Below are 27169 nucleotides of genomic sequence, written 5' to 3' on the forward strand. Positions count from 1 at the left end.
CAAAACAAAAAACAACAATCAGCATGTGAATTAATAACTAACATTAAGAGTGAGGGGTGGTGTCTGGATGCCTGCCGGTCTACGGACGCAAAGCGCAGAGACCAGCAGACATCCGGACGGTGCCACTTGCCCCAAAAGGGACGACGTAAAGACGGACGAACACCGCCTCATTACTTGAGTTTAGTGACACATGTGGCTAGAGCTGCGGTCAAGAACCACTGCACTACAGTACACATAGGCGTACCAAGCATCGGTTATCGCCGATTGTTTTAAAAAAAAACGTTTTATGAAATTATTTCATTTGTAAGACCAGTGCTTTATGAATACTTTACGGTATGTTACTAAAACTGTTTACCGTAAATTCCGGACGATAGAGCGCACCGTTATATAAGCCGCAGATGCTTATTTTAGGGAAAAAATCAACTTTGTACACGTATAAGCCGCACTGGTAAATAAGCCGCGGTGCACGGCGGAAACACCTCGGCCGCCCGTTCTCGCGTTCTCTGAAAGCTTTTGTCGTCTTTTTGCATTGGGTCAGTTCGTCATGTTGCCGCCTCCAGCGTCTCACCATCGATTCGTTTATACCAAACTTACGTGCTGCAGCTCTATTTCCATCTGCCACCGCCAGATTGATTGCCTTTAACTTGAAAGCTGCATCATAAGCATTCCTTCTTCTGCTCTCCGTTATGAGGGTGAGTACAAATGACTGAAAATATAGTGTGATGCTCTTTTTACACTGCACCGTGGCATGGACTGGACGCTCCAAGTACAGTACTTAGAGAGATTACCATAACATTTGGCTAGGAATTTCCCTAAGTATGGTACTTGGAGCTACCGCCACACCCCAGGGTGAAGGTAAAATCCTCGTATAAGACGCACAAGAGCATAAGCCGCGGGGCATGAAGCGTCGAAAAAAAGTCGCGGCTTATAGTCCAGAATTTACGGTAAATTGAAATGCATGTCAAGGTTACATGTTGCATGGCGAAGCGCGCCCCTTAGCTGTGATATAATAAAAATAGGCTTATACCACGGCCTGTCGTAAGTTATTGCTTAAATATAATATTTCGAATAATTTGACAGTGTCTGTCTTATTAAAAACAGTTCTTACTTGCACGCTAGTGACGTCAACACTTGGTCCGGGTCGAGTACTCGAGTCCATCTTCGAACGCCAACAAGTAGTGTGACCTGGTTGTGGCGGCAACAGGCATCGTCTTCTTCTTCTTCTTCTTCTAGTTTCGGCAGTGTAGGCGCTTCTGGGCGCATTAGTGCCTACCCCTGGTCATACTAAATCACATCCTCTTCTATGTTCAGAGCACAGGCTGATGACGTCACGAGGACGGGCGGTCGACCTGTCACTCATGACGCCACGCCCCTCTCGGCTGAAGCCACACCCCCAAGCAAAATCCACGCCAAAAGAAATTCGAAGCCATTCAGTCTGAATCTGAAGGTTTTGTAGAAGCAAAAGAAAAAAAATTGAAACTGATTTTTTTTCTTTTGTATCTGTGAAATAAGATCTGAATCTGGAATAAATAAATAAATAAATAAATAAATAAATAAATAAATAAATAAATGCATTTCAGTATTAAAAAAAGAAAGAGAGACTTTCAGTTTTAAATCTTTTTTTCTTTGAATGCATTTGGGTACTTTTCAGTGTTCAAGATAAAAAACAGACTTTCAGGTTCAAATCTTTTTTCCCCTTCGCTTTTTTATTTTTTCACTGGAACTATTTGTGGTACAGGTTCAAACCATTTTGGCAGGATTCTGGCCCCATACCTCACACTCTGCATCAGACTGAGGCTTCTATATCCTGAACTACAAGGCCGAGGGATTTGCCAATTACACCGTTGCATTCGGGCCGGCGTTTGGCCGGTCACGGGCGCGAGGAGGCTCAGGCCCTAACAACGCTGCTTTCAGCTTTAATTAAAGCTGTGTTTGCCAGACATGGCTGCCCTGAAGTGCTAGTCACAGACAGTGGTCCCCAATTTTCCTGCCAGGAATTTTCTCAGTTCGCACAGGACTATGATTTTGCCCATGTGACAAGCAGCTGTCGTTATCCTCGTGGAAACGGGGAGGCAGAGCGGGCCGTGAGAATGGTCAAGTCACTCTTGTTGAAAGAGGGTGACTTTCACAAGGCTCTGCTGGCCTACAGGGCCACTCCATTGGCCCATGGATCCTCCCTTGCCCAGCTGCTGGTGAGGAGGAGAATTAGAACTTCAGTTCCAGTGTCTCCAGCACAGCTACAACCCCAGTGGCCAGATCTTCAAACATTCAGAACAAAGGACACGGCGTTGAAGCTGCAACAGCAACAGGCATACAACCGGAGACACCACACTCAAACCCTGTCACCTCTTCATCCGGGACAGCAGGGGTGGGTCAGACCTACACACACCAGAGGGACAGTTGTGGGGCCAACACACACACCTCGCTCCTATGGAGTGGAGACCGCAGAGGGACGATGACTGCAACAGAACCGCTCTCATCTCAGGGAAGTACAAATACCTCCAACACCAGGTGAGATGGTAACAACTAGGTCAGGGAGACTGTCGTGGAAATTTCTATGCTCACTGCTGGTGAATGCGGAAATAAAGACCTCTGCCGGCCAACAAGTTTTATTTTCTTTGCAAAGAAAAGGTCAGATCAACAAGCGAGCGGTTATGTGAAGAAAAGACATTGAGTATGGGGAGACATGAACATTTATACTTGAGGAACACCCCCAGGTGAGTTTCACATCCTTTGTCTGCTGCGGGGATCGGCACCTCCAGTCTTCTTCACACCATTACGTCTGCAATAGTGTTGATACCGACCCCCTGGATGTGTCACACACCTGGAGTAAACAGTGGGAATTTACATTTATTGTAAAGATAAAGGGACTTGGTAGCTGGGTGAAACTGTGATTGGCATGAAAATGTAATTACAAGGTCTGGGTTTTTGCATTTTTAACACATACACAGAGGCTTGATATATTTAAAAGCATGAGTTCAGGTATTTCAAGTGTTTGATCACAAGGACAATGAAATTACAATTACAGAGACCATCTAGGGCTCCTGAAAGACTGGACCTTTGAACATTGGACATATACTATAAAAAGAAAAAATACTTGAGATGTAAAAAAAGAGTCATGTTTATGTTCTGTTTGAAAAGCCATGTTCAGATTTATTGAATATACAGTATACAGAGTAACCTATACGGTAATACAGGTTGGCTAAAGTAAAGTATTATTTCTTTATTAGTTTCTATGATTTAAACAACTTGAAGCTTAAAGTTTTGAACTTAAAGCTTTGAAATGGATTAAAGTGAATTCCTGAGTTGATGTGGTAAATGGAATTAAGAAAGTAGCCATACTGCGAAAAGCTTTTGTTATATTATAGGTTTGCCTAAAAAAGTTGAACCTGTCTCCGAGACTGATGATGAACGCATTCTGACTCTGTTTATGGGAGCTCCAGCAGAAACCTTATTGGTACTTTGGATGCAGGTTTTGCAGTGACAACTCAAACTGACGTTTTATTATCTGGCAAATTACCTGACACGTGTTATGCTCAGTAAGCTGAACTCATTGCTTTGAAACTGACTACACTGACTCTCGATATGCATTTGGCTGTTGTCATGACTTTAGAGGTATTTGCCGCCACAGACAATTTCTCACGGATGCTGGTACTCCTATTAAAAACGGCCAACTGATAAAAGAAATAATAGATGTATTGGGGATAAAACATAAACTACTGCGATAAACTTAAGTCAGACAGGCGGCAGCGGTAGTCGGTGTCCTAGCTCGATGGACTTGCGCAGGTAGACTCGCAGGGTCTACCTTTTGTGGTCTTTAACGCTTTGTGGGCTGATGCTTTCGCTGATGCTCAAGCGCAGTCTGTGCTGTTAGATACCTGACCACAGTCACAGCTGTTTCCACCTTGACTAATTGCGCCCGACTGCATTCCAGGTTGTTGAGGCGCTCTTTACTTATGTGTTCTGGGATTATGGCCTACCAGAGGACATCCTGTCAGATCGGGGGCTGCAATTCACATCCCGTGTTTGATGAGCATTTCTCTCTCAGCTGGGAGTCACAGTGAGCCTCATCTCAGGATGTCACCCTGAGTTGAATGGGGAGGTGCAGGTGTAATGAGCCCACCATTCAGGAGCTGAGCAGGGTCCTTCAAGCTCACTATCAATCACGACAGTGGAACTGGGCTGAATTCCTGTTTTCGAAATGATTCAACTTGTCTTACCCCGTTCCAGTGTGCCCTTGGATATTGACCTCCCCTCCAACCAGACCAATGACTGGATCCGGCAAGCTGAGCAAGCCTGGGCAGCGACTCATGTTCGGATCCGGTGGATGTTTTGCCACTAGAAGATCAACGCAGATCACAGTCGCTGAGAGGCCCCCAACTACTGACCAGGGTGTCTGGCTCTCGACCCAGGATCTTCGCCTTTGTTTGCCCTGCTGCAAATTGAGCCTGTGGTTCATTGGACTGGTTAAGATCCTGCAGATAACCAACCAGGTGTCATATAGACTATAGCTTCCACCTTATTACCGTATCGCACCTATCTTTCATGTTTCTCTCCTCTGGCCAGTGGTCCCAGGTCCTCTAGCTGATGCAGTCTATTCTGTCCTCACTTGACGTATTGTGTGGTCAAACTAGACAGATAGCTAACATGTGAGATGATCCAATGAAAACTGTAGCTTGGAAATTTTTAAGATGTTTTCTGAATACTTAGTTTTCCATTTTTAACAGTGTGATTGAATCCATTCTCAACTTTCCTTTTTTTTGGTAAACCTGTAATGAAACATACAAATGAAATATAATCATTATCATATCCATCCATATATCCATATAATTCAAATGAAAATTAAACATAATTCAAACACTCAAAAGAGCACAGCTAGGCTGTATCAGATTAACTATAGACACTATTGTAGGTAGCTAAACCTCCACAAAGCAACTTGCAAGCTAGCTACTTAGCAAACTCTGACAGGCAATGTAAAAATAATCATATCTTTACGAAACATTAACATAAGCACTCTGCTATAATTCGGACATTCTTAGAAAACAAAAAACTGTATCAGCATGTACTTACAAACATATAGCCTCCAAACATAGCCATAAACAAGACGCTGAACTGCACACACAATCTCCAGTCTGATGCTAGTACGATTTCGAGACCAACAGTGAACGTACCACAAATGACCACTGGGTGGCGACAAATGGACAGGCTAATATCTGTACATGACTAATTTTGAGGGAGTGCTAAAAATTAACTGAAATTAGGCTATTTAACTCAAACAAACTATAGTTCCACTACACAGTCCCATTCGAGAACCCTCCTTCAGCCCAGGATATTGATGGCACCCCCGCCTATCAGGTGTGAACCCTTCTTGACTCCAGGCACAACAGGTGCAGCATCCAGTACCTTGTAGACTGGGAGGGGTACGCTCCTGAGAAGAGGAGCTGATTTCCAGCACATGACATCTTGGACCATCACTTCATCACAGGATTCCACAGGACCCACCTAGACCGGCCTGCTCCTCATAGATGAGGTCGTCCCACAGTTAGTGGCATCCCATTGGCGGCTAGAAACGTGCCGGGGGGTGGGGGGGTTTCTCACCCTCCTCATTATTGCTCCAGCATTCGGCGTCACTGGTGTACTGATTGCCTCTTCCACTGGATACACCTCACCTGTCCAATCACTCTCTCACTCATTTCACACACCTGTTCCCCTCACTACTTACAGTGAGGCAAAAAAGTATTTGGCAGCCACCGATTCTGCAAGTTGTCCCACTTACATGTGTATAGAATGTATATTTTTACAACCAGGCTGATAAAAGACTGCAAAATAACAAGTTGCCTTATTTGTTTACTCCAGTATTTCACTCGTACTTGTCAATCACATTACAGAGAAGAACAACATATCTCCTGGGTTGTCATGTTTTCCTCTATGACAAATTATGTCCATAATCCGGTTTTGATTACTGCAAATTTCTACCGGGTGTCCAGTATAAACATAACATTGTGTCCTTATCTGAATGATAGGAAATTTTGCTTCTCAAAAGCTTCTCCAAACTTTCTCCAAGTAAACAAATGAGCACAGGCTTACACATTTTGTAGCTGTTGTTATTGTACATGCACATTTACAGTAGACTCATACGGAGTCTGATTCAGCTGGTTTGAATCTCATGTCCCCCGGTGACCATGCCAAAGTATCCTTGAGTAAGGTACTAAGTCCTCAACTGCTCCTAATGGCCCTGCAAAAGACTGGCTACCTGTCCAGGGTGTACCTCACCTCTTGCCCAATGTCAGCTGGGATAGGCGCCAGACAGCCCCCCCCCCCCCCCCCCCCCATGACCCTCAATGGGTAGGGTAGGGCGGTGTAGAGAATGGACTGATGGATGGATGGAGGGCAACATCATAACAGTACGAGTTTGGAAAGTTGTGTTGAAGTGAATATGGAAACAAGCACCAGTTAGAAAATTGAAAATGTTGCTATTTATTTTTCACAATGTTAAAAAATTAAAGCTCAGAAAGCTCAAAATATCAAGGCAACTCAGTGCAATAGATTTTTGGGTTTTCTCAACTTGTTCATGAGTTGTTGACAAAAGTAGAATTTTCTAGTTGAAACAAAAGTTCTGTCAACATAAGTCTTTTTGTTTTCCTATTCATGATTTTCTTGTTGAGCCAACAATAAATGTCTTGTTTTAATGACATAGTTTTCTCCCTTGACAGAATTAATATATTCCTACTGAATAAATGTAAAACTATGTATATGCACCACTTAAAATTCTCTTTAGGCCAACATTGATTATCTTTCTTTAATGGTACATATTTTGCCTGAAATAAATAAAGATTTTCTTGTTGAATAACAAAATACAGTGTGTCTGTTCCATTGTAAATTCTAGTGAGGCCAACCACAAAATCTGGCTCTACCACCATGCATTTCCACCTTCAATATAGATTTATTGAGTCATACAAAATGTATTTACTTGGCAAAAACTTTGTTGTGTTGAACATGGAAACAAAATGCAAGAAATAAACAACAGATTTTTCTTCTTCATCACAATTCAAATGAAAAAAATGAAAATCACTGCAGCACTCATTAAAAGAGAAAATTAATAACAAGAAAAGTACATCTTCAATATCTCTTTCACAACAGTTAAAATCAAAATAAAAATCTTAGCAGCATTTACTAAAACTCAAATAGTAACAAGATGAGTGCACTGTGTAATTTTCAAAGTTAAGAGTTACTCAAAGGTACCCAAGCTTGAAAAACCAACATGTGCATTATTTTACAGACTCTGAACTTGGATGGGTAATAACCACATCTTTAAAATAAAAGGTGTTTGTACATTTAAATTGACCAAATCTGAATAAGACAGAACAATACAACATTTGAACATGTTTACACAAGTTAGCAAAAAACATTACATGCTGGAAATCAGTTGCCTGTCAACCTGTGTGTCACTCAGTCTGTCTGTGCCTCTGCTGCCCTGTCTCACTATGCATTTGTTTTTGTTTTCACTCTGTATGTGCCAGTGACTGCAGTTCCCTTTTTTTACACAAATTTGTAGATCTGTTGTCCTATTTTTATGTCTGTCTGTCTCCTCATTTCTGTTTGTGTTGACAAAATTATACAAAAAGGATTTTAGCTTTGAAAACTACATGAACACACACACTACTTGTTATACTAATATCTGAACTTTGATCAGTCAAAATCCAAAAGCCTATTTGACAAAAGAAGCCTTTGTGCTTAGAACGAAAGCAATATGCCTGCATATACTAGAATATTACCCAAGTCAAACCTACATTCTACAAATCATTTTTACTTTAAATAATCAGAGTATGCCACAGAGGAATTGCATTCTTCAGGAAAAATACTGCAGGTACATTGTTGTTCATACTGAATGAACTTGAGCCACACAGCTTATGTATATGATAGGAACAATAATATCTTAATGGCTCTTAAACATTGATGCGCCAAAACCCACACAACATCTACTCGACAAGAGGCCTGTGTGTGTAAAATGACTCATGTAACCCAGGTGTAAAACCTGGTTGACTAACCTAAAAAGGAAATTAATGTTTCATTAGTTGTTTTATATGTTAAAAATATCTTTAATGTTTTTTTCTGAGTTGCACTTGAAAACAACATTTGCACTTGATTTTTTTTTATTTTGAAATCTTTATTTTGAGCATATAATAACAATAGTAAGAAAATAGATAAAACACAAAATAAAATTCAAATTAAACATCAATAAAACAGAACAGAAAGGATAAAAAACAACATTAGAACATTAATTGTCATGCTTGAAAAGGAGTAGGAAGAAGTAAAACTTATGTGGTCCTACCCCGTCTCTAGTTTACAGCAGAGCGGCTATATATGTACTATAGATATTATACACTATTATCAATATAAATATAATATTTCTCAGATTCTTATACCGACTGTTACCCACTATACATATATTATATACATCAATTTATTTATACATTTATGAGTCTAGATGGACATATGGTTTATTCACACCTGTAATTTGTGAAAAACGTTTCTTTATATTTATTTTTGAATTGTGATATGTTTTGACTTTGTTTTAGATCCATGCTCAGGCTGTTCCAAAGTTTAACTCCATAGGTTGACATGCAGAAGCTCTTCAGGGTTGTGCGTCTATTTATGATTTTAAAATTAGACTGGCCCCTGAGGTTATAACCTCCCTCTCTTTCAAAAAATATCCCCTGTATATGAGCCGGACAGAACTCTATTCCATATCGATCTAATTTATTTTTTCAAATATATCGTGATTAATTGTGTCGAAGGTTTTTTTTAAATCTATGAACACTCCAACAGTAAATTTCTTTTCATCCATGGAATTAGTTATTGTTTCAGTGAGTTCTATTAAAGCTAATGAGGTTGATCTGTAGGAACAGAAACCATACTGACTATCGGAAAGTAGATTGTGTTTATCTATAAAGTTGCACAATTTGTTCTTAAATACTTTTTCTAGAATTTTTGAGAATTGTGGAAGAAGAGAGACAGGTCTGTAGTTTGTGAAGTGGGAATTGTCACCATCTTTGAACGTAGGTATGATTTTTGCTATTTTCATTCTATTTGGAACTTGACCGTTTTTGAATGATAAGTTGCAGATGTGTGTGAGTGGTTTAGATATCCCCCCAATTATTCTTTTCACTATCTTCATGTCGATTTCATCAAAGTCCGTTGAAGTTTTATTTTTAAATTTGTTGACAATGTCAATAATTTCATCCTCTTCAATGGCTTTTAAAAACATTGAACTGGGATTTGAGTCTATAAGATTCTCAGCTGTGTTTGCTGGTATTGTATCAGGTATTTCTGCTGCGAGGTTTGGTCCAACCTTTGGAAAGAAATTATTGAATTTCTTTACTACTTCATACATATTATTTATCCATTTTTCATTTTCAGTAAAGTCCTTTGGATACTCATTATGTCTGGGCTTGTTCTTAGTAACAGTATTTAGAATTTTCCATATCCCTTTAATATTATTTTGTTAATCTCTAGTATTTTGTCATAATATTCCTTTTTACATATTCTCATAATATTGGTTGGTTTATTTTTATATTTCTTGTATTTATCTTCAGCTTCTTTCGTTCTCCGTTTAAGAAATTCTCTATATAATGTATTTTTCTTCTTGCAGGCATTTCGTAAACCTTTTGTGTTCCATTGATTGTTGTTTTGTTTACAATTTCTATAGAACAGATTGATTGGGCAGTTTTTATCATATAATAATCTAAAAATTCATGTAAATTCATCATAGGCTTTATCAACATCCTTTTCTTTGTAGATTAGATCCCAGTCATGTGCAATGAGATCATTTTTTAATGACTCCATTGTCTCTTCAGTTCTAGTCCATCTGTAATGTGGACCATTGTCCTGATGTTTTTTTTTTTATGCTACAGTGGTTGATTGTGAAAATTGGTAAGTGGTCACTGATGTCATTTATTAATACCCCACTCACAGAGTTGTTTGTTATTACATTTGTGTATATGTTGTCAATTCATGATGCTCCTTGGGCAGTAATTCGGGTGGGTCTGGTGATTTTGGGATATAAGCTGAGACTGTACAGGGTATTGATAAATTCTTCAGTCTTTTTATGTTTGTGTATTTTTAGAAGATCAATGTTGGTGTCTCCACAGATATACATGACTTTTTGATTTGTATCGGTGAAATTTACTTCTACCCATTCCTTAAATATATCCATATTTGAGCTCGGTGTTCTATACAGACAGCTCACTCTGATATTTTTAGTTTTTTCCATTAGGATTTCTATTGTGACACATTCCAACATATTGTCCACCACTGTTGTCAATTTTTCTATCACACTATAGTTTAGGTTTTAGGCTACATATAAAGCCACACCACCTGCGCTCTTGTTTTCTCTATTTTTATATGTCATTTCATAGCCGTCCATTTCAGTACCTCTGTCACTCTTCAACCAAGACTGCTACTTGAATGCAACATGTTGTTCAACCACACTGAAAACAGCACCTAGTTCACCACTAACCAAACAAAAGGCAGCTAGCCACTTAGTAGCCAATCAGCGTGCACGTTCAGCCTATGTTGTTGGAAGTAAGTCTTTATGCAGTACTTCTCCACTTCCTTTTGACTCCAGCCGTAACAGCAAAAAGGTAGCAATCACTAAGCAGAAGTGGGAAGATATTAATTGTAGCAAAACTACTGCAACTCATTAAAGTTACTGTTAGCTTCAACTAGTTTCTATGTTTACAGTTCAGCACTGTGATCGCAGTTACACAGACAAACTGTTTTTCATCTCATGAGAGCTGAGAGTCCCTGACGCCGCTCAGCACTGGAAAAAAACGCATCGTGAGAGTGATAGTTTCGGTGGTTTAGATCTCTTAGTTGCTGCTGCTGCTCATGCTGAACGGGTTAAGTATATGAAAATATATTGTGGTGAACTGTTGCATTAATCTTGTTTCTGTGAATATTCATTGATCTAGCACTTTAGTCTGTGCACTTAAAACACTAAACTGCACATTTATTAGTTGATAAGCATTGTGTTATTTTAGTACATGTGACTACAGGCAGCACATTGTTCATGTTTATGTTGATCAGTCAATTGTGTCAATACAATATGTGTGATCCGAGGGAATGTTTAAAGGATTTGTTTTGCTAATACTGAATTAAAAAAGGTAATAAATTATTTTTTATACAAATTGTAAAGTTAAAGGATTTACTTATTTTTCAGTTAAAGGGTAATTTCATGATATTTATTAATGAAACTTGTGATGAATATATTCTCATGATTTAAATTGAAATTGCTATTGTTTTGAATTATCATCCAATGATTCATGAATGAACACTTGATTTCTAACTGTGAAGTAATTGAGCTTTAGTGTAATACAAAGCCTGAAGTTAAAGGTGTCGTTATGCTTTAGTTTAATGTTGTACAACAATTAGATTGTTTACTTAAAGCTCCTGTTTATTAAATTAAACAGGTCAAGTCTTTTGGAGACCCCAGTCATCATAGAACCTCCAGTCTGTTGAAGAAGACCAGAGCATGGATGGAATGATTCGAGATTCTTCTGAGATGCATAGATGGCGAGCTCCCCACAGATCATAGAGAAAGGCCATTGATTCTTCATCATTCACTCCAATGGTGGTAGGACTAACACAGTTGGCAGGATCGCTACACACCTAGCTCTAATCACCCTGTCCAAGACTGTCACACACCAGTGATTACTAAAGGAACACTAAACATGGATTGATTAGATGAACATTTGGATAAAACACACAAAACTAAAGGCGCCATTTTATTTTCTTTATTATTTTTCATATTACTGTTTATATAAATGTTGTAAACTTGTGCTACAAAATACTCATGAAAAGAGTTACTTTTGCAATTCATGTGTGGTCCGTGTTGTTTATGGTTTGGTTATTCAGGTCCATGACAAATGAGCTCTTTCCGAACCTATTCATTCACCCCCTATTAGTGGGTTACACTCACAATGAAAAAGTTGACATTCACAAAACATTTTAAAACAAGCAAGAACAACTGAAACATTTCTAAAACGATGACGATGATTACCTGAGAATCTTTTCTGTCAGTCATTCCGTCTCACTGTCATTTTTTAAATCCTTTCCTGTGTCCTTCAAATTTTCAGTGGTTGTTTCTTGATCTGCATTTCAGTCTTTTGGGTGTGTAGCGCATGCTGAATGCCGTTTAAGCCAGTAGCTTTGTTTTAAGCAACCTTGTGCACTGTGAGTATCTGGATCCAAGCTGAAAAAAATTTGGTCTGAATTGCGTCAAAGGTGTACATCATCTTCTTTGGATTGTCAATGTTTATGGCATACGAAAGGCCAAAGAGATAGGCAAAGGCTGTGGAGATGTCTGGGATGTCCTGAAGCACGATTGCCCTTTCCAACACAATAGTTGTGTCCAACATATTCAGTACACTATCATCTTCAAAGACAGAAAGGATGGCAATAGGCACACCGTTGATCACTTTTTCTTCAGGTTCAGTAGCCTGTTGAAAAACAAAAAGGTATGTTATTAACCAGTTTCAACTAGGGCAGGGCAATTAATCCCAAATGACAATAAATCACAATATGGCCTGCTGAAAATTTTCAAATCGCAGAAGTTGCAATCTTACTTTGACATGAAATTTGTGTCAAAATACAGGTTCACAATTTTTTTTTTGCACATATCATTCAATCATTCTAGTGGCATATTTTTAGTATAGCGCTCAAAAACCCTTTTTTAATTTTTTGTTTGAATATGAGAGTAATCTGAAGTTATCATTCCCTTCAATGCAACAGTTTATATCTAATTTGCAAAACAATTCAAAATAATAAACATTTGACATTAAAACAAACAAAAACACTTTTTATTTTAAAAATTTTTCAACCCTTATTTAATCTAAATTAATTATCACTAACTTATTATTATAACGTATTTAATCTAATCGTTTTGCTTAAAGCATAGAATGAATCATTGCTCCTTTACGTTGAAAAGTACATAAGATGAGGACAATAAGAAATAATTGCATATTACATTGCAATTTCAGTATTATATGAAAAAAAATTGCAATTAGATCATTTTCCAAAATGTTTCAGTCCTAGTTTCAACATCAATACATCATGTACAATTAGTAATTAGAGGACAGTTCAACAAAGCTGAACAAGTATTTCAGACTAAACTATTGTTTTATTTTCATCATGGAATTTTAGGTGATAACAGAAATTATCATTATGCAGTCATATACTCTGACTACAACCTGAGCTATTCATGCTATTCCATGATGCACTGGGACAATGTCTACAGGGAACACTCAGAGCACTGTACAAAGGAACGTCAAGTTTAACTTTAGAAGCTTTATCATTACTTGCATAGTCCACCATGGAAATGAAAAAAATAAATGGATAAAGTATTTACATCTCAAGGTGTCCTGTTTCTGTTGAACAGTCCTATTTTCGACCTTGGGGTTTTCAGGAACTATCCTAACCATTGTGAATTGGAACACTGTAATTTTGGCCTTTTTCCCAACATCAAATATATTTAAGATAATGTAAGTTTTTAAGTAAAAGTGATGCACAGCATCATTCATTCAATCATTTTAAAATTTTATTTAGAAGTAATTTATTTGTAAAATAGGGTTCTCACGGATCCTTAAAAAGTCTTAAAAGGCATTAAATTCACAAATCTAAAAACAAGGCCTTAATTGGCATTAAAATGTCTTAAATACATCTTTCAAAAGTCTTAAAAATGTGAACTGGTGATGTATTATTTTATGGTTGTAATTAGTCTCCAATCTAAAAAAAAAATGGTAACATTCATTTATTTATTTTTTTAAATCAATTACGAATGAATCTCGCCGTAACATCGCGCGATCACAGTAGCAGAACCAACAGTGATGGGGTTGCAGCCCGGACTTTCAGAGCAGTGCATCGTTCGTGGAGCAACCCGGGAGCACCTGTGGCAACCTAGCAACTCATGTAGCAACTTCGTTCGGACAGAGACGTTCACTTTGGACCACATGGGAAAGTGTAAATTCAACGAAAATTGGCTGTCCAACCAACATTTTTCTTCATGGCTGAAAGCGGTGCCAGGCAACGTGTACAAGGCACACTGTATTTTGTGCAAGAAATGTTTCAAACTCGGCACAATGGGAGTCAAGGCAGTGGAGTCACACATGCACAGCGCGAAACATAAAGCCTCAGAATCAAGCTGCCAACAGACGCCAGGTATTTCCCAGTTCTGTTCTACCATTGTCTCCACCATGCCTCCGCCACCCCCACCCCCGGCCCCGATATGAACAACTCGGACCGCAGCACCACGTCTTCAGACAATGTTTGCTGTACGCCTACTCTGAAAGCAGAGGTACTGTGGTCGCTGAACACCATGACTAAACACCAATCATTCAAGTCAAATGAGGGAGTTGGAGACTTATTCCGTGCAATGTTCCCAGATTCTGATATTGCCCACTTGTTTGCATGTGGGCCCACCAAGACAGCCTACATCAACAAGTTTGGATTAGCTAGTTGCGGATGCTAACAAGGACACAATTGTTTTAATGTTTGATGAGAGCCTCAACCAGAACACAAAAACAAAACAACTGGATCTGCATGTCCGCTACTGGTGCAAAGATCACATCCAGTCAAGATATACAGGGTCGCAGTTCATGGGACATGGAACAGCCCAGGATTTACTACGCCATTTCAAAGGAAGTAGGCATCAAACAGAGGTTATAGAAGCAGAAAATTTGAAACATCATTCTCCCGAACTCATGTATGTAAACGTGGTGACCAAAACTTTCAATTTTATACAGTCCATTTCAACAGCACTGCAAATAATAACATCAGTAATAATTAATCAATTAAATTAAAGTTAATATTTATTTCTGAAAGTGTCAATCAAAACTGAACATTATTATATTTGTAGAGGTAGAAGTTATGGCTGTTGTATTGGATCACATTATATTGTACAAGTGTTGTTTATGGTCTTCAGGTTTGACTAAGGCAGTGGTTCCCAAACTTTTTTCGTGGGGCCCCCCTTTTGTAGTTGAACATATTTGCAAGCCCCACCGCCCACACAAATGCATATACACATCTTCTTTTTGCAAACCTCTAGGAGACCTGTTTTGTAAACTTTGTCTCTCTAATACAGAACTGCAACTTCTCACCTCAAAAAAGAATAAAGAATACGTTTCTGTTATAAACTGTAAACCTTTTATGTGCATGTAACCTGGTTATAATAAATAAAACTTGTAGGGTAGTTTAGTTTTAAAAGTAATAAATAGTGAGATAAAAAGAGTTGTAATTCATTAAAATAGTGTTTAAATATTAAGAATAAAATGTTGATAAAAGCAGTTTAAAAATTATTGAATGTTCATTATTTTATTTACAAGTTGTGTGTTTGTAAAAAATCATAATCAGCCTTTATGGGGGAAATGGCAACTGGACGAACTTGAGTTCCAAGGTGTGTTTCGGGGGGACAAGAGATGAGTGATGCCGAAAGAGTGAATGAGACTCCGAGTTTTTCGGAGTTTTAGCAAGAGTGTACACACCAAGGTTAAATATGTCATTTGTGGTTGTTTGCACAACAGCCATAGAGGAGAGTGACGGACTGCCTGGGGAGAAAAGGGAAGGATTTCTGCACGAAGTTCACGGACTGTTTCGTTTGTGCTGCTGCTAAGGCTAATGCTAATGCTAATGCTTCGCCACTTTGAAGTATGGACCCGCGCCAGTTCATTACCACTGGTCGGACTTTTTCTAGTTGAAGTTTAACTCCCTCAATTGAACCACTTGAGGGTTTTAGTGCTGTTTTCAACCTGGAGACAGAGAAGAGACCCAGAAGAGCGAAGAGCCCCAAGGACTTTCACTTGTGCATCGCTGGCATTGTGGAGGAGAGAGAGACGGAGTCCATGTGGGATAGCTAATCGGAGGTCGAGCGCGCCCCTGTGAATGCCAGAGAACGAGACGGACACATAGATTCAGGTACTATCCATTCATTTTGTTTGCTGAAGAGTGAAGCGGTCACTAAGTTTTGGGCCTCTACGAACCCAAGCATCACATCAGGCCTGCTACGGTACCATTTAGTTGTAGTAATTTTAATTGCCGGCTTTAGCATAGTGCCTTGAGGTGTTTGTGGGCCCACAGTATTAAGGTGATTTTTGAAGTAACCATTAAGGGTTACTGGTGTGTTATTGTGTTTTGTGAATGTTATTTTTTTATGTCCGCTTAAGGAGGGAGACTATGTTCAATTAGTATTTTCTGGGAAACAGGAACATTTGTGTTGGAGGTTTAAAATCATTCCTATTACATGTCATTTATTATTGTCTTAAACATTTTTCATTAAGTAAATAACTGAGAATTATTTTTCTTAAAACTTGGTGTTGTGTAGTTCTTTTCTAATCTGATACTTACCTTAAAGGGAGAAAACTGTTTATTCTCTGAAATTCATATACACAGGTAGGTTTAAACATCTTTTATTAAAAAGTTAAGATAAAGGGGAATTCATAAGTAGGTATTTCACAATACATGTGGGTAATTTTAAAAGAGAGATCCAAGGCTACAATTAAAACTGATTAAATCGGGGTTAAAAACATTGATAAATATATTTGAAGAACCCGGAAGCCCTACCCTTATAGCTAGCTAGCCAAGGACCTGGCTAGGCTTAAGCTGTTGTCAGTCTCCATGGATGGACCAAACGTGAACTGGAAGTTCCTGGAGCTACTGCAGCAAGAACAGGCAGAACAGTATGGGGGCGCTCAACTGATTGTGGTAGGAAGCTGTGGTCTCCACACCTTACATAATGCTTGCAAAGGTGGCTTTGTCATGTGGCAACTGGACAAGGTTCTGAGGGCCATGCATGCACTCTTCCATGATACACCTGCAAGGAGGGAGGATTTCACGGTTCTTACCAAAACCACACAATTTCCACTGGCATTCTGTGGCCACCGGTGGCTTGAGAACCTACCAGCTGTGGAGAGGGCTTTAGAGGTGTGGCCTTCAGTGACCATGTACATGGATGCAGTCAGGACCAAGTGGCTACCAAATCCAGGGACCTCATTTTTTGACACCCTTGAGGCGGCACAGAAAGATCCTCTCATCATGGCAAAACTTTACTTCTACATGTCTGTCATCAGGACCTTCAGCCCTTCCTCACTGTATACCAGACAGATCAGCCAATGATACCATTCCTTGTGAATGATTTGGCAGAACTGATGAAGGTAACTTGGGCCTGAGCCTGAAGGTACTCCAACTTGACTCGAGCCTACTTGTGCCCACAAACTCAGCCAGAAACCTGGGTGTCATGATTGATGACCAGCTGACCTTTAAGGTTCATGTGGCCTCATTTTCTCGGTCTTGCCATTATGCCCTCTACAACATCAGGAAGATCAAACCCTTCCTGACCCAACAGACCACACAGCTTCTGGTTCAGGCTCTTGTCATCTCACGCATTGACTACTGCAACTCTCTTCTGGTAGGCCTCCCTGCATGCTCATTCAAGCCTCTGCAGATGATCCAGAATGCAGAATGCATTGTCTGGTCTTCAACCAGCCCAACAGGGCACATGTCACCCCGCTGCTGGTTTCTCTTCACTGGCTTCCAGTGGCAGCCAGGATCAAATTCAAGGCGCTTCTCTTGGCTTACAAAACAATCACAAGAACAGCTCCAGCCTACCTGGAATCCCTGATCCAGGTCTACTCTCCTTCTCGCCCACTACGCTCTGCATGCGAAAGACGCCTGGTGCTTCCAGCCCAGGGCTGCTCCAAATCTCTTGCCAGACTCTTTTCTTCTGTTGTTCCCAAATGGTGGAACGAACTACCGAACTCTGTGTGTTCTGCTGAGTCCCTTTCTACTTTTAAGAGACAATTTAAGACTCAATTGTTCACTTAAAGGCACTTAACCTGACTAGATAGATAGATAGATAGATAGATAGATAGATAGATAGATAGATAGATAGATAGATAGATCTTTATTTGGTCATTGTAACATGTACAACGAAATTAAAAGTGCCGACCAATCAGTGCAACAATCATAAAAACTAAAAAGAGCTAAGAGAACTAAAAGCATAATAACATAAAACATAAAAACCTAAAGAGCTAAAAGGACTGGTATTGCACAGGACCCTTATTACATTTACATAGCAGCGTTTAGTGCGACTACCGCAGTGGGGTAGAAGCTATTCCTGAGTCTGCTGGTCCTTGTCTTGATTGATCTGTACCGTCTGCCTGACGGCAACAGGGGGGGGGGGGGGGGGGGGGGGGAGTGTCCTTTATAATGTTCTGTGTCTTTTTTGGATGAGCGGGATCTGTACAGCTCATCCAGGGGGGGAAGGGGGCACCCAACAATCTTCTGTGCGGTGTTAATGACCCTCTGGAGCTTTTTCCTCTGTTCTGCTGTGCAGCTTGTGTACCACACACATATACAGTACGTCAGTATGCTCTCAATGGAGCACCGACAGAAGGTCACCAGCAGTCTCTGAGTGATGTTGTTCCCCCTGAGCACCCTCAGGAAGTACAGTCTCTGTTGGGCCTTCTTGAGCAGCTCAGAGGTGTTCATGCCCCAAGTCAAGCCCTCCTCAATGTGAACTCCCAGGAAACGGAAAGAGGCCACTCTCTCCACACACTCCCCATTTATGATCAGATGTGCAATGTCTGACCTGTTCCTCCTGAAGTCTATGACCAGTTCCTGGGTCTTCGATGTGTTCAGAAGCAAGTTGTTCTCTCTGCACCACTCTGACAGCTGCACCACCTCGTCCCTGTAGGCAGACTCATTCCCTTTGGAGATGAGCCCTACTATTGTGGTGTCGTCAGCAAACTTGACCAAGGTGTTGCTGTGGTGGACGGGGGTGCAGTTGTGTGTGTAGAGGGTGTAAAGCAGCGGGCTCAGCACACAACCCTGTGGGGAGCCAGTACTGAGGCTGAGGGAGGTGGATGTGTGACGACCCACTCTCACTCTCTGGCTGCGTCCGGACAGGAAGCTCTTAATCCACATGCAGGTGTTGTGTGGGAATCCCAAGTCCCCCAGTACGTCCACCAGTCTGTTGGGAAGGATGGTATTAAAAGCAGAGCTAAAATCCACAAAGAGCATCCTCACATAGCTCTCTGGCTGCTCGAGGTGGGAAAGTGCAGCATGGAGAGCTGTGGCTACGGCGTCCTCTGTGGACCTGTTTGCCCAGTAGGCAAACTGGTGGGGGTCAAAGCCTCGGGGCAGGAGTGATGTGATGCGCCCCCGGACTAGCTTCTCAAAACACTTCATTACCACTGGGGTAAGAGCGACAGGTCGGTAGTCATTTAGACTGGAGATGTAGCGTTTTTTGGGAAGGGGGACTATAGTGGAGGATTTGAGACAAGATGGGACAGCAGACTGGGCAAGGGACTGGTTGAAGATCCTGGTGAGGACCCCCGCCAGCTGGTCCGCGCAGTCCTTCAGAACACGCCCTGTGACGCCGTTGGGACCCGCTGCCTTCCTTGTGTTGATGGCCCGCAACATGCGCCTCACCTCATGTTCCCCGACTGTGAAGGTGAAGCTGTTGTGGACCGAAGGGTGTGACGTGGCTGCCTCTGGTGGCTCTGCCTCGAAACGGGCATAGAAGTTGTTTAACTCCTCTGCTAGCGAGGCATCACCTTCGACAGCTCCGATGGTTGTCCTGAAGTTGGTGAGATGTTGGACTCCCTGCCACACCTGCCTGCTGTTATTGCTGTCCAGCTGGTCCTCTATCTTCCTCCTGTAGTTGAACTTGGCCTCTCTGATGCCTCTTGTCAGGTTCGTTCAGGCTATGTTGTACTGAGCCCTGTCACCAGACCTAAAAGCGGTGTTCCTCACTCTCAGCAACCGCCAGACCTCCCGAGTCATCCAGGGCTTCTGGTTGGGATAGACCCGAATGCGTTTGTCCACTGTGACATTGTCTGTGCAGTTCTTGATGTAACACAGAACACTGTCAGTGAACACATCCAGGTCGTGATGTTCGAAAACATCCCAGTTTGTCCTATTAAAGCAGTCCTGCAGCTGAAGTGAGGCATCATCAGGCCAGGTTTTTACAGTTTTTATGATGGTGGGAGCGGTTTTCCTGAGGGGGGCATATGCGGGAATTAAAAGCAGGGACATATGGTCAGACTTGCCCAGGTGCGGTTGTTGTATTGCCCTGTAGCCAAGCTTGATGTTAGTGTAGACCTTGTCCAGTGTGTTATCTCCCCTAGTAGCACATTTCACATGCTGATGGAATTTGGAGAGGGCAGCTTTTAAGTCTGCATGGTTAAAGTCCCCTGCAACGATGAACACAGCGTCGGGATATTTGCTCATTTGGCTGCTGATGCTGCCATGCAACTGTCCAATAGCCACCTTAGCATTGGCTTCCGGTGGGATGTAAACAACAGTCGTCATGACAACAGTAAACTCTCTGGGGAGGTAGAACGGCCTGCATTTAACAGTCATAAACTCCAGATTTGGGCAGCAATGAGTGTCGACAGTCACTGTGTTGGTACACCAGTTGTTATTGACGTACATACTCTTCTCCTCTTTGTCCTGAGGGGTAGAATAAGTCAGAGGGACCAAGACCCAGCACTTAGTGATTATGTAGCACTAACTGTGTTGTGTGATGTTGTATGTTAGTCAAAAAAAAATAAAAGGGAGGGGGGGGTGACACTTCTTCTGCCACTAGATGGCAATACCTGTGACCAAATCACAACTGAAGCACTTTTGCGCTTACTATGGGTTTTTCCTTAAGTCTGAATTCTTGCTTGTGTTGTACGTCGCTTTGCACAAAAGCGTCTGCTAAATGAAATTGTAGAATTGTAGAATTGTAGGCGAAGACAGCGAAGACCCTATTATGTTTGCTCGGCAGAGCAACACATTAGCAGCACTAAAAACACACACTAATCAGTGTCCCAGCCCCCCCCCCCCCCCCCCCCCCCCCATGAGGCAGCTCAGCCAGACGCCCCGGAGCCGGTTTTCACATACACACCCATTCAAAACCTGGTACTAGACTGTTCTAGCTGTGAATGAGCGCACGCAATATGTGCATTATGCGCATAAATGCATAATCTAATTTCACCCCCTGAACATGCATGAAATTCGCTGAAATTTGGCACACTTGTTCGGTCTGGCTAAACATTCACTAATCAAAAAGAAAAACACCACAAATGTCTATAGCACCACCTAGGGAGTGTAGGAATTTTTCAACAAGTCATCATTAATCAATCAGAAGGACCCACAGAATATATGTATTGCGCTGTTCCAAATCCAGAGAGGACACCTTCCAGTTGGTTCAAAAGAATTTATTCAGATTAACAGGAAAGAACACAGAGCTCTGGAGATCGTCTTCCCCTATGCTGGAGTCAGCATACGCAGATGCGTCGTCCCTGGCGTTGGGGCAAGAAGTCCAACGATCTAACTATCTTCTCCAGTTTTATGTGTTACAGGGAGGTGCTTATGTGATCGCGTCTGCGTGCAAGTGTGTATTTTTGATCTTCGTGTCTGTTGCAGGATCTTCTGTCTGACCTCGTGCCAGTCCCTTCTGTTCCATCGTGACCTTGTTGTTGCAGCTGTGAAGATTAAAACCTCTTTCCCATTTAGGCCATGCTCTTATCTTTCACGGCCTCATCCCACCATAGAAATTCTTGTGGACTCTGTTCTGACTTAATAAGCTTGAGGGAGTGATGCTAGCATGAGCTACACTCCTGCTATTCCCTGTTGTGACCTTTTCACCTGTGTCCACTCTTAAACAGTCTGGTCTGTGCTTCACTGCTGATAGTAAGTGTTTTTCTGTTGTCTTATATCTTGGAATGTCTATCTGTGTTGTCTCCAGTATTTATAAGTTCCTTCCTGGAGTCGCAACGGCACCAACTAGTCCTGGTGCTTTGGAGATTTGTGGGACCCCTCTGTAAAACACCTTTTACTACTTCCAGATGTTCAAGAGGTCAAATAAGGTGACTTGCAGCTAAGTCATTGATTCTACCTGGGATGCATGAGCAGGAGATCCCGGTACCACTACTAACATTAAAGAAGTACATTAATGAACTAAATACAGTGTTGAAACATTTTCTACCTCTTTGGGAACTGCCACAGAAACATCTTTATTACAACTGCCTTGTGTTTCCTGCACTCTATTTTAAGTGGATGTATGTATAAATTTGTCTATAGGAGCCACACAACTAAAATATCATTTTTTATAATTTGGAGCACTATAACTCCTTTCACGAATGTCCCACAAACATGGACAGTTGGACCACAGTTGGACGCAAAATTCATAAACTCCAACCCCTCACCTATCTACAACAGAATGTCCACAAATTGGACAAAACTGTCAAAATGAGGACTTTTTTTACTCCCTGAACAAAATCTATCTCCTCCTAGGCCATTAATGCTATCGCTTCCAAACTTTCACACATTACTCTCCCAACTGTGCTGATTAATACTTGCTAAAGGTTTTTATATGAATTGCTTGGTTTCCATTTTACAAGCCGTCAAAGTGGGGGAGACACGTTTCACGCTTACAATGGAAGTCTATGGGGAGACCGTGTCCTCTCAGGGCACATACTGTCAAACAAACGCTTCTCACGTCTACACCATACATCCCACACCTTTACAAAACATACCACTGCATTCCTGACAAAAATCCCTACAAAAATATGGTATTATGTGACACTTTTGACCAACACATGCCGACTTATGCAGCTTTTACACAGTAAAATTCTGTTCATCCTCCTCTGCTCTCCACTCTTGCACAGATCAAAGACAGAGCAGCAGGGGAAGGGTTCTTAACCTCTTCCACTCACAGCATATTTTCAGGAAAAAACGCCTAAAAAGACATACCCATAGTAAATGTGTAATTACTACACTTTATGAAAGGTTATATGCATGTTCTTTGTGTCCTTGGACATCTAGGGACTTCACAGAATGTGTTCCAAGTGTCATAAGTGTTGTATCCGTCATTAAGCCTGAGTAAATTGGAATAAACCAGAGGAAAAATTACGTTTTTTTACTCTCGCCAAAATATTTTTTTGACAGAGGAAAACACTTTGCCAGCAATGATTTCATACACCCAGACACCACTGATTAGCTTCATCCACTCCTTGACCACAAATTTACCAATTTGATAGAATTTGGGCTAACAGTGAAGCCTACATCAAGGATTTTGTAAGGATACACCCAGGCGAGAACTCAGTTTTCAAATTGTGCAAAATTGTGCCAAAGGGATTATTTTCTACCTCTGATGAAAACTGGCTCCAAATTACAATAAATTTTAATTTTAGTTGTCTAATACTAACTATTGGAGCTTTTGGCTTTTGTTCAGCGGTCTGCCTTCGTCTGTGGGGTGCTGCGTGTAAAAGACGGCGAGAGCGCATAGTTTGCGCAGGTTTTACGCTCGAAGTTTTACGTAGCTGGGATTTGTAGTTCTTGGAATGGTAGGTGTCGATCGATTCAGTAGCTTCTCCCCTTCCCAAAGACTACAAACACTGCCGTAAAGAAGAAGTCTATGCAACACTATTCAACTTTGATTCCGATTAAGAGGGACTGCATCAAGGTGATGTCAACCATCCTGCAGAAAGTGCAAAACAAGAGCCCCTTAAAATATCCCACTGAGGCAGCTGACCTGTTTGGACCCTAGACAGATGTTCTTTGATCCAAAATGGTGCCAGGACAAGATGAGGAATCTCGTCCAGAGGTTTCTGCATGATAAACAATTGTCAGGAGGCGTCTCAGCTGGAGAATAGAGCAGTTCAAGTTTTCTTTCTGCATTCACTACGTTATCTGTCTCTCAATGAAAAAGAAACTGAGTGATGTAAATAGCATCTAAAGAAGTGTTAGGTATCCAGAAAGCACATATTAATTTGCCTGATTCTTATAGTATTTAGCGTGGCAAAGTAAAATAAAGTGTTTGCATTTTTTATTGAATTTTGCCTGTGCTTTTGTACTGTGTCTTGCAGGTGACGTGATTACACAGCAGTTTTGTGACTTCTTATCCGTTGAGGCTAGAAATGACACCTTCCACTCCTACCGACCCACTGAGACAAGGGTGGATGTCCTCCTCCATCAGGCTTTCCAGAGCAAATGCTACCCTGAGCTATGAGAGTTTTGTAAGAAACTTCTTCTCCTATCGCATGGCCAGGCGACAGTAGAGAGAGGCTTTTCTATAAACAAAGAGGTTGAAACTTGCAATATGCATGAAGAAACAAACAATGGTCAGCCAGCAACTGATCTGTGACTATGTCACAGTTTGTGGGGGTGTCCTCAAGGTCCCCATCACTAAGGAGCTCCTGTCCTTAGCTGCATCAGCTAGGTCAAGGTACATGATGTACCTAGATGAGGAAAAGCAAAAGAAAATGAATGAAATTGCAACACAGAACCAAAGGGCAGCTGCAGAGTGCATCAAGGAACTTAAGACGAAGAAAAAATGTCTGTCTGAGGTGGCAAAAGTTCTGCTCGACGATGCCGATCAGCTTGCTACACAAGCAGAAGGACAGGCTGGTAGCCTGATGGCACAGCTAATCACAAAATCTAACACACTGAGAAAGTGCCACAAAGAAAAAATGGCAGAATTGGCAGAGGTGGAGGAGGAACTGAAAAAAGCAATGCCATATCAGTGAAAGATTCAATGCCACTGCTCATACTGCTGCATATCACAAAAGGCCAACAGTTTTACCTCAGCAGTAGAGTGTTTTTTCCAGCTTTTTTTTGCAAGCATGTATATGATGCTTAGGCTACAGTTAGTTATACAGTAAGTCATTTGGAATTGTTATCTTCCAGTTGAGGATTTATGATGTTTTCTTTTACATGTATGTATTGTCTCCATGTCTTGAACTAAAGTATTAATGTTTTTAAAAAAAAACGTTTTCATTTGATCAAAAGGTCATATTTCATGTTCAAATTAACATTTGGGCAAAATTGTCCCGAACCCTATGATGGTGTTATTTTTCCATTTGTGTTCATTATGAAGTTGGTCTTAAATTTAATTTCAAATGGCATTAAAAAAAAAAAAAATCTTTAAAAAGTCTTGAATTGAACTCGCCCTAAGCTGTGGGAACCATGTAAAATAAAATGTGCATTCTGTACCTTCAATTGAGATTTAAGTTCAGATTCAATTTTGGCTTCCAACAACAATGAAAATGATATCCTTGAGATTATATACCCCCACAGAATCCAACTTAAACGTATCCCTTTATATTCAACTATAATATGTTGCATATAGCTGCTACTTACTGAACATTTCAGGAAAAAAGGAGGTTGAGTCATCCTGGACATAGAGTGGGAGTCCCCTCAGTGTTGCTGTGCTGCGATAAAATGTGATGTTCAAGGTCTTAATAGTTCCTTGTTAAAAAGGAAAGAATTTTGATCAGTGTTTCAGTGATACATTTACACAGTAAATCCAAATCTTCAAATAAGGATACAGCACACAAAAAAATCCTTAGAAGGAACCCTGAAATATTAGGACAATTCACCTTGTTAGATACGTACTTGTATCTCACCTGTTTATTAAACAAAAACTCACTCGAAATTTGCATTAGTCAGACCGAGCTTATGTCACCAAGAGCTGCCATGTTATGGTCTGCTGGCACAGTTGCATCCCTTAGCTCCTCACCGTTGCTCAGACTGACTTCCTCAACATATACTAGGTAGGTCTCCAAGAGATTTTGGCTAGTGATCCAATGAAACTCCTCTGATATCTTCAAAAATCAAAAACAGCTCAATTTCAATTTCAGCAAAATATTTTTCTCAAAGATAGTCCTCACTAGGTCCAAGTCATATTACTCAGAAAAAGGATCCCTGCCCAAACCATGTACTTTATTACACTGGAACTCCATTATGACAAGACCAATAACCTCTAACATGACACTTGTATCTATGGTTTTACCCTCAGCCTTGTTTGCAGCCATATAGGGGGCAGCATGTATACACATTTTTAAAGTATATCAATGCACAGTACATTATACATGGTCAAAATGAGTTTTCACAACATTTTATATATGCTGGACTAAGCACTAATATCAGACATTTGCAAATGAAAAGGGGGCAGTCTTACCTGCTTGGATGTAAACAGTGCAGGCCATCTCTCCAGGACCTCTGATACCATGGGCTGCCCCACTACTACTTCTTGACATCTCAGGGAAAATGTGAGGTCCATCTTGCTTCGGATCAATGTTGTGTCTTTCCTCTTCTTCTTAATTTCTTCAACAAGAAGCACCCTTTCCTCCTCAAGAGAAGAACTATCATGGTTTTGCGGATGATCTGGAACATGATTCACCTCTCCATGTCTGGGTTTTTTTCAAGGTGAATGGATTATCAGTGCCTCCCCTTTTTCTTTTGCTGTTAACATCGACTTCGTTACAGCCTGCCTGGCACTATTTTGTAATTCCCACGCTTGAACCGGATACTTGTGGTCCATCCTTCATTGCCAAAGACATTGCCTGGTTCCTTGAGGCATGGACACTTGTGAACCAGTGCAGAGGCAACTGATTCAAGTTCATCTCGCTCAGGGTAACTTTTGATTTCGAAAAATTGCCTCTGCAATTTTATCAAATATTTCCATTTTAATGTCTCTTGTTACGTCTAGGCCCTTTTTTGTCTTCTCCTAAATGTCATTACCCATGCGTAATTTTAATTCAACGTCATACGAGAACTTTGGAATAGGGAGTGGGGAGGGCCATTTTGTAGCGTGCCTCATGTTTAACTGAATGGAGTCAGTACAGCTGGGGCTGAACATGTCAGAGAGAACACTGATTGTTTCTGCTGAGGATGATGAACAGCTTGAATGGTTGGGGGAGGATACATCACATTGCCACAGGATATGAAGGACTGCACGTTCAGCTGGTAATTCGGACAATGTCTTTAAGTTGCACAAGGAATTTCCAAATTCTGGATCCTCAAACTGGAGAGAGAAATCTTCTTGAAACTCAAGTCTCTCTTTTATCACATCAGTGAGAGCAGCAACAGACTCTGGAAAATGACTAAGCTGCAGTCGCCGGGCTTTTTTAGAAGAGAGAACCATGCGAAGTAACAGAGTCTGGAAAAAAGGAAGGAGAACATATTAGAACATGATCGGAAAACTATGACTATGTAAGCATATTTATCAACTTTTCAACCACATTTATCCAGACAATCTAAAAACTTGTTTTCAATTCTTATACCTAAAAATGCAACAAAATTGCATTCTTATTTTATGGTTCTTTATTAAAAGCAGGTGGCACAA

The 27169-nt window shown here is 40.8% G+C and overlaps 1 pseudogene; it reads right to left on the minus strand.

Moving 5' to 3' along the window:
* Window positions 1–4346: 4346 nt before the first annotated feature.
* On the minus strand, window positions 4347–13921 carry LOC147250431 (uncharacterized; annotated as a pseudogene).
* Window positions 13922–27169: the final 13248 nt, after the last annotated feature.

This window comes from Aulostomus chinensis, chromosome 13 (assembly GCF_037954235.1).
Source record: "Aulostomus chinensis isolate RoL2024-O1b breed Wild chromosome 13, RoL_Achi_v1.0, whole genome shotgun sequence".
NCBI classification, from domain to species: Eukaryota; Metazoa; Chordata; class Actinopteri; order Syngnathiformes; family Aulostomidae; genus Aulostomus; species Aulostomus chinensis.